Raw genomic sequence first — 13,194 nt, forward strand, 5'->3', positions numbered from 1 at the left:
TATCAGAGGGGAGGAAAGAAGTCTTTTAAAACATAATTATTATTTTTTCCTTTTTTTCTAGTAGGGTTTGTGAAGTCCATAGATTAGATTTAATTTAATATTCAACAGTTTTTTTTGTGGTGGTTTGATTTGGTTGTTTTGAAACTCCTTTTTATTTAATTTTCTCTTATTTTGGGTTTATTTTGTACCGAGTAGGTGTCTACCCTGTCTGAGCGGTTGATAGTTGTAATGTAAAAGCTCTGGACAAGAGGAAAAAGGACAAACTTGCTTTGCGAAAATCACAATTCTAGGGAGTCTAGAGCTAGTGTTGAGACACCAAAATATGCCCAGCTTCTTCAAAATTTCCATGAAATTGATTGTTACGTACCTAATACTTACCAGTAGCAACTTATTCTAAAACTCAATCATTAACTCAATGATTGTTAATTGATCATTCAGGTTTCCCGTGGTTTTCGCTTCATTAAAATGATTTAATAATAATCAAATGACAGCAACACACAATTTCAAAGTCATAACTCTTATCTTTATTGTTCCAACAGAGGAAATTCCAAATAATGAACTCTTGTTCAATCAAAACTACATTAACATCTCCAAACACATCTGAAAGTTTTATTATTTATGTTAACAACCTTGAACAATTACGTACGTATCACTATAATGTGCATATATAAATAAATAGTAATTGATTTTTAATAGAGCTATTAATAAAATATAAGATATTCTGTATCTTTACCTAAAGACTTTAAGAATCTTTAATTTGGTAATAAAAAAACAAACTGACAACAACACACAAAACTGAAAATTTTATTTCTTTACAAAAAGAAACAGGTTTTGCTTTAGAATAAAACAAAACTCAACAGAGCTTATGTGTTTAATTTTATTCAAACAAAATGTCTATCATAATATTAACTAGTTCTAATGACTCGTAAACTCAGTCGAGGTTTCCAAATTTAATCGATGAAATCAATTATATTTTCACTTGATTTTTTCTTTCACCAAAATAGCAAGTAAAGGCTCCTCCATTTAGCACAAGTCCACAATGTCCACATGAAATCAGGAAGTGAGGTATAGTAAAGTCTCAAAGTATTGAGATTCTCGAGGAGTAATGAACCATAGAGAAACAAGACGGATAACAAAGCAAACATAATTCAATCAAAATAATCAACAGGAAATTTGTTGAAATACGATATATTATGGGACAAACCCCATAATATAGTATAGAACCCCAACACACACACGCAATCCGTTTTCTTCCATCATTTGTAGTTGTCCCTCTACAACTACCTGAAAACGGCTACTTTCCCTGTCGCGTGTACCTACTACCTCAGCGAGAGCCTCTTCATGGAAGTTAACTGTTGTAGTTGCCGGGGCTGCTTCTTGTAAATTGTAGTGATAAAATAAATTGAATCTTGATATTCTTGATTCTTTGGGTTGATAGAACAACAAAGGTTTCTTTAATTACTGCTACATGAACAATTGAACATCTTTCAGTTTCTCTTTCTCTATGGATAAAGTGCTCTTACTCTTCAAAGTCTATTTTCTGGCTGTAAGGAAATGCAGATATCTCTGCATGATCCAAATGTCTAGTCCAGTGTCTGTATCATCCAGATTTCTTCCAAAACTCACACATTTGAAATGGAAATATTCAAAGTGGCGATGTATGAAATGAAGCTGCTAGTGTTTCATCTTTTGAGAGAGCAAGTCTGTTGGATTTTTATCAGAGACAAGTTCGTATAGTGGTCACCAAGTGAGATTATCTTCCTGCAATTCATTCCTATCAAAGTATGTTGGAAGTATTTTTGAACTCGGTGTCATGGGTTTTATCTCAAGTAGTTATGAATGTCATTTGGTCACCTGGACCTGAAGATTGCCATTCTAATCGGATCGAAGTAATAAAAAGCAAAATACGAGACCAAGAGTTGAAGAAGCACTAGCAGCGAGCACCAAGCAATGACTTGGAGTTGAGGTCTGAGTGAAGAGCTTAGACTTAGAATGTGGCATGTCAGTTCATTGGTAACACCAAGGTCGTTTATCTTAAGAGACTTGAAGACCACAAAATATGTCTTCTAGTATTAATCAAGTTAGTTAATGATGTTCGGTGTACAGGCAGTCAGGCCGGGGGACTGGAAACCAACCGGGAGAAGAAAGTGCTACGCCAAGACAAACTCTGTGAAATTCTTTTAAAAGCAAATTGAAATTACTTGAGATTATTGGAGTCATTTTTTTCAACTTGGACAAATTTGGTTGAAAATTCGAATCATTTCATGAAGCTTCAGTTTCAATTTGTGTAGGTATCAAACTATGAAACTATGAAATATTAATAAATAATTAATAGTGAATGGATGAATAAAACATTGAAATACTAGAATTTGAAAGAATAAAAATACTATTGACCAAAAACCAGATCATCTTGGCGTTTGGGCACACTTCTCTGATCTTCCTGATAAGAATGATTCCTCTTTAAAAACCCGTGAAGTTCGCTCATATATTTTATGAAGCACTCCTCTATTCCTTTCTTTTCTCTTAATTATTCATTTTCTTCACAACGTATGTACCTACTACCTCAGCGAGAGCCTCTTCATGGAAGTTAACTGTTGTAGTTGCCGGGGCTGCTTCTTGTAAATTGTAGTGATAAAATCGGGTGACTTGCTCTCCTCACCGTTGCTTAACATATTGACGATTTTGACAGTTCTGAAACACAAAACAAACAATGGCGGGATTGCCATAAGTAGGTATGTATTTCGATAAGAAGTCACCTGTATGGTCCGTATGATAAGCATTAGAAGAGAACATAATACCCAGATGTATTCTGTTTGTCTCTCCTCAGAAGTGACATTACAGGAATAGATTGCATCATGTTTGCACCCATTTGATTAAAATCTGTGATTATATTATACCTCCATCCCCTGGTTGTATAGTCCCTATAGGTTCCCTGATGAGATCATTGTGGTGGTGTTGGAGCCACCAAGACCTAAACTCACCCGAAGTTCTAGAAATGAGTAGTGTGGAAGACCTCTGAATCTAGATAGGTGAAGGTTAGGGTATGGCTTTGGTTATTTATTTTCCATTTTGTCATTGCATGTTCCACTTTCATCGTGATGTGAAGACCTCATCTCTAATGGGAATCGAACTCATGTTAATACGTGAACATCCTACGTACCACAGTGTACCTCTCTTCAATTTTAATTGAATATTAAACAGATATAAACTACAAGATCTAAATAGAAGAGGATTATCCACAGAAACTAGTTACGCTACGTAGACGAGCTAGTCTGAGAAGAATCAATTTAAAATCAATAATAGAAAAAGTTGCTTCAAATGAACCGTGAACAGTAAGACTGGGAAATAGTGAAACCTCCTCAGCTTCGCCGCGTTTATTCCAACAATTCCGGGACTTAACATTCATGCAGAGATTTTGGGAAAAAAGTAAATGAAATTCATCAATTCATCACACCTTATGGAAGCTCTTAGTGAGGGGGAAAGCGGAAACCTTTGCAATAGTTGATCAATATTGTTTTAATCTTTTGAGAATGTAGTTCATGTAGTTGGGATAACCTATGATTCTACGAAAATGCTATCAAGTGGCTATAAATGAATTAAATGAAGAAAAACTTCTGAGAAAGGTCCCATTAGGTACTGCAACGTGCCATACAAATCTACCGCCCTGTTCATATGAAATCAAGATCAAAGAAACACGTCAAAAACTCAATATCGATAGTGTTTTTATAAAATTAACAATAAATCATAGTTTGCTGACTGTGGTAGAAATTTTGAGAAACGTAAAAATCAAGCCCTGCCTGGACTAGTGGGTTTTGAACATGTAGTTGTTTAATGTACAATAGGTATTGCATATCAAAATATCAATGGCTTGAAATTTGAATTCACACACACATACAGGTTGGCCTATTGTTTTTCTCCTTAGCTCAACACATTACCTACATATAGGACGGTATGACATAAGCATGTGGGCTGAGTACACTTTTCTTTTCTACTGAGTAGCCAGTTTTATGCGTGAGCTTCCGTTTCCGCTGCAAAAAAACTTGCAAAACTAATCAATTTTCAACTAATTTTATTCCAAGATGATAAGAAAACATTCTGGTCTGCTTCTAGTTGAAATCAGACATACTTACATAGTGAAGTAATAAGCGAATAGTTTATTACTTTCCATCATCTACTTGTATATTTTCATTTGAGGTTGTACTTGGTAGGTACATACATCATAGTAACTAATATTCCACTAATGATGTAATAGGCATTACATTAACTGTCAAGTATTTATTACTTTATTAAGATACATAATTACTATCTTCTAATAAACCTCTACCAGGCCCGATCATAAGTACATAGGTATAGGAGGGGTGGGTTTCTAAAATTCTCGTTCTTCGGGCACATACCAACTTTGGATATCCCCACTCAGATTTGTTGCCAGGGAAGAATTTTGATCAATGGTCATGATGGCCATAAGTAGGTATGTATTTCGATAAGAAGTCACCTGTATGGTTCGTATGATAAGCATTAGAAGAGAACATAATACCTAGATGTATTCTGTTTGTCTCTCCTCAGAAGTGTCATTACAGGAATAGATTGCATCATGTTTGCACCCATTTGATTAGAATCTGTGATTATACCTCCATCCCCTGATTGTATAGTCCTATAGGTCCCCTGATGAGATCATTGTGGTGGTGTTGGAGCCACCAAGACCTAAACTCACCCGAAGTTCTATAAATTAGTAGCGTGGAAGACCTCTGAATCTAGATAGGTGAAGGTTAGGGTATGGTTTTGGTTATTTATTTTCCATTTTGTCATTGCATGTTCCACTTTCATCGTGATGTGAAGACCTCATCTCTAATGGGAATCGAACTCATGTTTATCGTATAGGTACTTGTATCTCATTTTAATTCAATTTTCAATTTATTTTTTATACTGGGTTCATGTATGGGACATACATAGGTGAATACTTGAACTTGAATAGTTATGTCCTTGTTGGATCCCAACATCTCCAGATTTGAACACCCGTCACCCTTGTTCAGCCTGACGCAGCATCCATTGTGAACAAGATCATAAAATGTAGCAAACGTCTTTCTCGAACTCATGTTAATACGTGAACATCCTACGTACCACAGTGTACCTCTCTTCAATTTTAATTGAATATTAAACAGATATAAACTACAAGATCTAAATAGAAGAGGATTATCCACAGAAACTAGTTACGCTACGTAGACGAGCTAGTCTGAGAAGAATCAATTTAAAATCAATAATAGAAAAAGTTGCTTCAAATGAACCGTGAACAGTAAGACTGGGAAATAGTGAAACCTCCTCAGCTTCGCCGCGTTTATTCCAACAATTCCGGGACTTAACATTCATGCAGAGATTTTGGGAAAAAAGTAAATGAAATTCATCAATTCATCACACCTTATGGAAGCTCTTAGTGAGGGGGAAAGCGGAAACCTTTGCAATAGTTGATCAATATTGTTTTAATCTTTTGATAATATACAATCATCAATCCTATAGGCCTGATTTTACTTTCTATTTGATATTACTTACAGTTCCACAAGTAGTGTCCTATCTAATTTAACGCTGGAATGTAAGTCAAGTACCTTGATTTCCGAAGCACCCTGTGTCTTCTAATTTAACGCGGGAATGTAAGTCAAGTACCTTGATTTCCGAAGCACCCTGTGTCTGAACTTGAAGTCTTGACTGATGGGCTGGTTTTCTTACTGGATGGATGGTACTTCAATTCAATGTCCATTTAGGATTTTTGTTTTGTTCATTTGCCCCGAGGCAGTTCGATTCAAAATGATATGCTGCGCTCATAGGGCAGGCAGGGGAATCACTTGCATTCTTCTAGTTGGTTGGACTTTGAGGCTTGAGTTTCCACCAAGGACTCTTTTGTTATCTGATCCATCGAGTTTTTCTCGTGTCTATGGGAGCCCTGTGTCTGAACTTGAAGTCTTGACTGATGGGCTGGTTTTCTTACTGGATGGATGGTACTTCAATTCAATGTCCATTTAGGATTTTTGTTTTGTTCATTTGCCCCGAGGCAGTTCAATTCAAAATGATATGCTGCGCTCATAGGGCAGGCAGGGGAATCACTTGCATTCTTCTACTTCTAGTTGGTTGGACTTTGAGGCTTGAGTTTCCACCAAGGACTCTTTTGTTATCTGATCCATCGAGTTTTTCTCGTGTCTATGGGAGGACAAAATTTAACTTGATTAAAATTGCGTTTTGCATTCTATGTAGAATCTACTGCTTACCGCTTACATATTTCTGTATTGTGTCTAGTTACTTTTTAATGACATTTTAGGGATTCTTAAAAATATCTTTTGTTGAAAACCATGTGCCATTATTGAAAATTGAATAGATAAGAATATGACCATTTGTTTATACACATTTGATTTGTTCTGCAGTCTCTACAAAGCAAGTTCTCTATGAATTACCTCTCTGCTACTCTCTACATATACTACTGCTGCAGATGTTTGATATGATGGAACATTGAATTGTGTTCATATGGTACTGTGTTGTCATGTTGTGACGTCACAGGATGTATACTGTCAAGGATGAGATGTGAAGAGATCATGATATGCACATACTACTATACGAGTACTATTCACATAGCTACTTGTTTATTTTGCTGCTTTATGACTGAAAATTCTCTTTTTAAAACGGTCGAAAAATTAGGAATATTTGTGTCATTGCCATAACCATTATTCCATAGAAAAAATTCCATGTGTATGGTTTATGAATGGGTAACAACACACTTGTGTCTAAAACATCTTCCAATTCTAAATTGTACTAATGATGCGAAACATAGGTAAAGTCCTCTCAGTTCTGATGGAACATTGAACATAGTCCTAACGTACACTTAGTTCATTATTTTAATTAACATAATGGTACAAAAAGTTATGCTAAACCAATTATTTCTGTTGTAAATCAGCACTTTGTTATTTATACAAAGAGTAGGTCCCGGATAAAAAGAACGCTTGTAATGCTTACACTTGGTTCTTACATTTCCACATTTGAGAACAAATGCTTCCGACATGGAAGAGGAGTGCATAACATTAAAGTTTATATTATATCTAGTACTTTATACGAATACCTATGTACATATCATGGATCTTTCATATTGGTGTAGATATATTTCGTGCATTTCATTTTACCAGAAAAGATAGACGCATAAATAATAGGTTCACAAGTACATACATATGTAATAATTAATAACCATAAATAACTCTTGAGTGTAATGTTAGCAAGGTTTATGTCTAAGCCTGAGACATTCTTTGCCACCTTCTTTGAGATCTGTTAATATTTAATCAAAGCCAGGATAACATGCGATATCTCTGAACTTGGATTTCCCAACTTTTCTTTCTCTCCCCTTTCTGTAACCAACTAAGGGACTAACCATATACCTGAGCCGACTCTACGTATATCATGTTTATGGTGTAGATTTTTTTATTGTCTTTATTTTTATGAGTGTTTCCTCTTGGACGATGAAGTGTACCTGAGCTATATCAAGACTATTTACCATTTGTGTCTTGTGCAGAAATTTATTTTCTACTGGTTTCCTCGGTGTAGGAAATGGTTGGAGTCAGGAGGGGACACTAATCATCACTAATATTTCTGTTCTTTAGTATCATCAATCATGAGGCTACTGAATATAATGCTCATCCTAGTATCATGGGCACACTAATCATCACTAATATTTCTGTTCTTTAGTATCATCAATCATGAGGCTACTGAATATAATGCTCATCCTAGTATCATGGGCGTATATCATGTTTATGGTGTAGATTTTTTTATTGTCTTTATTTTTATGAGTGTTTCCTCTTGGACGATGAAGTTTGGAAACATGGAAACTATATTGAGAACCATGTCTGTGCACTAAAGCGATTGCTTTCCATTTATAGTTTTGAAAGCTAAAGGCAGATATTTAGATGTTCAGAACCACTTTAACCATATGATGAGTATTGTTATTATCCGCAGTCTGAGCACGCTAATCTTACACAACAGAACATTCCCAATGTTGAACAATCCAATTCAGAGAATACTTGACAACGCGCAACCTCTATAACAGGTGTGCACAAACTGCGGCCCGGGAACTCCTTTTGTGCGGCCCGCGAGCTCATTTCGATTGTCAAGGAAAAATCAAGAAAAAAATATTTTAAAAATGTGAAAAAAAATAATAATAAATAAATAAATACAATAATAATAAAAATGTGTTAAAAGGATTTTCATTATTATTTTTCTGAAAGGTTGTAGAACAAAATTTTCAAAAAATTTGCCTGTGGCGCTCTTCTTTATTTTGCTAATTTTAGTGTACAGAATGTGTACAGTACAGTGTACAGTAGTAATGTACAGAAAAAAATTGCGGTGCTATTTACCTACTTTTGATTCTGAACGGGGGGAGGGTACCCCCGTACCCCCCCTCAAGATTAGATGAATGCGGCCCGCGGCCAACAATTTAAGGTCCAATGCGGCCCGCGGCCACCTTGAGTTTGTGCACCCCTGCTCTATAAGTTCATGTGGAGAGTGACATATTATGACCAGAGTCCTTATATAAAATATCACTATGGCCACACTAATAACTTCTTTTTTTGGTTCACTTTTATTTGGGTTTTAAGTACCACGGGGTTTGGTTTCTCGTTTAAGAAGGTCCAAAATAAATATACTTGACGCGGTTAAGGCTCGACCACCCGCATGCACCTCAAGGAACTCGGTATGTGTGCGACTGGAATATGTAATGCCAGTTTTACTAATTCGTTTAATATGATGAGGTATCGTTTATTTCTTCGTATGAGTGTGGTGGTGTTTTCGTCTTTGGATTCTCCTAGTGTAACCTGGCATGTTAGATGGGTAGGGGGTATGGTGGATTTATTTGTACATGCCTGATCTCACTATGTTTTATGAAGAGATGAAAATTTCGTCTCTCCTCCATTTATTTATTTTCCCACTAGAAGTCAGATTAAGAAAAAGTCTGTAGTAGATATAGTAAATTGTACTTTAACGTCAATGAATCTAATAATATATTAATTATTATTATCATTAGCGAGGAATTTCTTAATTATGAGGAAATAAAGGACCGAGATAGTATTCAGATAGTGCTCCGGAGACTGATCAGGTTTAAATGGTAAGTAGGTACCTACTATTATTTTTGGTCTGGATTCATTTTCGTCTTCAGAAAACAGTCATTCGTCGTCGTTAAATAGATTTTTATTGCTTTTTGGTTTTTAGTTATGACGGGGTTCAGGCAGGACCAGTAAGACCACCTATGAATGTTAACCAAGGCTTCTAACCAATATTGTTTTCCCAAATAGTAGAATATAATTTATCGAAATAATTTCCAAATTTATGTGCTTGTATATGGTTAGAATGTCATTTTATTTTAATTTCTTGTCCCATTATTAGCTATAGCTATAGCTACAAATATTTCAGAAAAATAAAGTTTCAACTTGTGTAAGATTTATTATTGGTTTTAAGTTTAAGTCCAAAATAGCTGTGAAAACGAATAGTCTCATATGCCACGCATGATATCATACAATCACATTATTACAGAGATAGGTACACTGGGAGGGGGGAGTATAAAATCTAAACCCTGCCGTTGCAAGGAGGTAAGGATATTTGGGAACCGTTTTCTATTCTTGCTATTTTCATAGCTTTTCTTTCCTTTTACTTTTCTAAAGTATTTACACTTCACTATTTGCATTTCAGAAAAATAAAGTTTCAACTTGTGTAAGATTTATTATTGGTTTTAAGTTTAAGTCCAAAATAGCTGTGAAAATGAATAGTCTCATATGCCACGCATGATATCATACAATCACATTATTACACAGATAGGTACACTGGGAGGGGGGGAGTATAAAATCTAACCTCTGCCTTTGCAAGGAGGTACCTAGGGATATTTGGGAACCGTTTTCTATTCTTGCTATTTTCATAGCTTTTCTTTCCTTTTACTTTTCTAAAGTATTTACACTTCACTATTTGGTACAGAGGACCCCTTCCATTATTAAGTTTTGCTCTGTTAGAATCATTAATTTATTACGCGATATTTGCTGAAGAACACTAAATAATGCCCGCATTCGGCTTTTTGTTACTTCAAGCAGTTTATTTAAGTTTGTGCTTGTGTCCTCGATACTTTCCATTAGAGGACTGGGGTGTCCTTCTTATTTCGCACACACATTATAAACTCAACTATTTTGTTAACTTCTTCAAAATAGTTAGTCCTCATTATCACAGCCAATGTCACTCGTAAAGATTTGAGAGACTTCTTTTTTTCTTTCCATGATTTCATTCAAATGATTAGAAATATGATTCCTGCTCATAGCATTTTATTTTCCAATCCTCCTTGGTTGCTTTTGATTTCAATCGATAGGTAAGTAGGATCATTTTTGAACATCATCTATTCCCTAATAGAGAACAAGTATTCTAAATCCAATGTTTGTTCGATAGGTTTCAGTTCTTTACTATTTATTATTGAATAAAATAATGTTCCACTATGAATTGTTGGTATTATTTAGGACTTGAGATATTTACATAAAGATAATGAGAGGAGAAAGATTTATCAACACAGGTGATTTGCCCGTTCATGGGCTTTAACCGATATATTGTAATGCGCTCGCTCTAAAGTTTATAGGTCTATTTTTTCTATGATTGTATAAAAAAAAAACTCATTATTATTCATGGTTCCCATTCATTAATTTTGAATCAAATGTTTTTGTCATAAATTCTTAACAACACGAGTCCAGTTGTTTGAAGTTTATGGTAGCCTGGTAGCTGGATGGGAGAACGCTATATTGAACCTGTCCTAGATAAAATAATTTAGGTATTCTCAAGTTTAATAGGACAAAGCTTTGAGATTCACTGATTCCTGTTTATATCTTGTCTATGATGATACTTCTCTCAGTATCTTCTTATGTCGTCCTACCTTTAGATATTTGAGTCTCTTCATAGGATGTCCAATGATAACAAGTACTCACAAGTCCTGGGCCTGAACCTTGCTAAAACAAAAACTTATCTTTAGATATTTGAGTCTCTTCATAGGATGTCCAATGATAACAAGTACTCACAAGTCCTGGGCCTGAACCTTGCTAAAACAAAAACTTGAAATTGAATGATGACCGCTCCGTGCTAAACAAAGCTGTTGCTGATTTGTTGTAAATTGAACACATAGCACACATCAAGTGTAAAATCATTGTACCTACTTCACTCTAAAAATATATCCGAAAAGAACTATTCAAACAATGCGGCGTTAATGCGGTCAAATCAAGCCCGGAGAATGTAAATGTACATGTTCTCAGATAAGGGGTTACAATGATAAGAATGCACAATATGCACTTGTGTGCACGTGAGATTCACATTAGATTCACGATAGAGAAGCATACAGTCAGTATGTCATAGCTTCAGATGTTTAAGCTTATTTTATTACATTATTTTTCATGGGAAAACGAATTCGTATTCGTAATTTCGTAGCATTGATACCAATAAATAATAATTTCTAATCAATCTTGTTTTAGTCTTGTCATTGAGCACATTAGATTCACGATAGAGAAGCATACAGTCAGTACGTCATAGCTTCAGTTTTAATCTTGCCTTTTCTTTTGGTTTTTATACAGTTAGATGTTTAAGCTTATTTTATTACATTATTTTTCACGGGAAAACGAATTCGTATTCGTAATTTCGTAGCATTGATACCAATAAATAATAATTTCTAATCAATCTTGTTTTAGTCTTGTCATTGAAGATGTGCTGTGGTCAGTTGTACTTGATGTTCTTTGTACCTGTGCTCAGATGCTGGTTCAGGTTCCCAATTCTCTTTCAACTCGGAGCTTTGTTCTTCACAAATCTTCTACATAATCTTCGTTAATAACTTCTTGAACTTTGGGTCGTTTGTGCCGAGTCATGCGATGATTTTAATGATCCCAACAACTCAAGACCTGGGTCCCGGCCGGGTCATACATTTCTAAATTAGACAGTCAGAGGTTTCAGATTTTTTGACGTACAGATTTTCGAAGAATTCAATTAGGATTAAGATTATCTTTGCGTTCTGTTCTTTTCTGCTCTTAGTATTCCTGATTTCAACATCTTGATGGTTGTGACTCATCTAGAGAATTGCACCCACCTCAGTAGTGTAGTGGTTAGCACGGAGGACTTTTGATATGAAGCTTGGTGGTTCGAATCCAAGTCAAGTCATAAATTTATTTATTTATTAACACAGTGAACGGGCGTACCCTTTTCTATCTACCTATCTGTTTTACATATCGAGGGCCATAGACTGTGAGATATGTTCAAAACTCATGTACAAGATCCATGTTGGTTGTGTGTTCTTTTCTTTTACTTTTATCTCTTCTGTTAATTAGATTTGTTTGTTTGGTTTTATATTTTCTGTATAGATTGGACCAGAAGAATTGGTTTTGTTTTTGAGAAACAAAATCTGTGGTTGTATACCTACGAGAGTTTGTTACCTATTCTCAGTTTGAAAATAATGTTTATTGAAATTTGTTGATGGTCTTGTCAAGAAATTTTAAACCCAGTTTTAAAGAGAAACAATACACATTGGGAATCATAGACCTATGTATTTCTACTCAACATATTACCTAAGTGTGGACACATAAGAAATACTTATATGTACAAAAAGATCTTACTGCGCCTGTACTGAATGAACACTATTAGAAAAAAAAAAAAAATGGAGTATTGAAGAGCTGACAATTGACAATTTTCCAGTACCTGTGTATTACCTCAGAGAAATTAGACCCATAATGTGGAGTATTGAAGAGCTGACAATTGACAATTTTCCAGTACCTGTGTATTACCTCAGAGAAATTAGACCCATAATGGGTATTTTGCCAAAGATACTCGTAAGCCTAATACCTATTTTTAGTCCGTCCTTCCTTTATTATTGCTAACTAGTGGTTGAACCGTCCTTTGTACGGGACCACCACACACACCACCACACCCACCCATTACAAACACAAACCTATCCATCACACACACACACATCACACATCCATCACACCACACACACAAACCCATCACACACACACATTCATTTTTATATATTAGATCAAAGGTATAGTGTCTGTCCCCATAGAACAGCCATTCTTAACCTATGGTCCGTGGACCACTAGTGGTCCGCGAGAAGGTTTCAGGTGGTCCGCGAGAGGTAGATATAGGTCCTCTAATACATACCCATTGTCACATAGC

At 35.3% G+C, this 13,194-nt stretch overlaps 1 protein-coding gene across 2 annotated transcripts in view; it reads left to right on the forward strand.

Annotated features, from left to right (window-relative positions):
• Positions 1 to 13,194, forward strand: part of LOC103521527 (protein pangolin, isoforms A/H/I/S-like) — a 98,107-nt gene that overhangs the window by 25,364 nt on the left and 59,549 nt on the right. The window lies entirely within an intron of this gene.

The sequence above is a fragment of the Diaphorina citri genome, unplaced genomic scaffold (genome assembly GCF_000475195.1).
Source record: "Diaphorina citri unplaced genomic scaffold, Diaci psyllid genome assembly version 1.1 scaffold75, whole genome shotgun sequence".
Lineage (NCBI taxonomy): Eukaryota > Metazoa > Arthropoda > Insecta > Hemiptera > Psyllidae > Diaphorina > Diaphorina citri.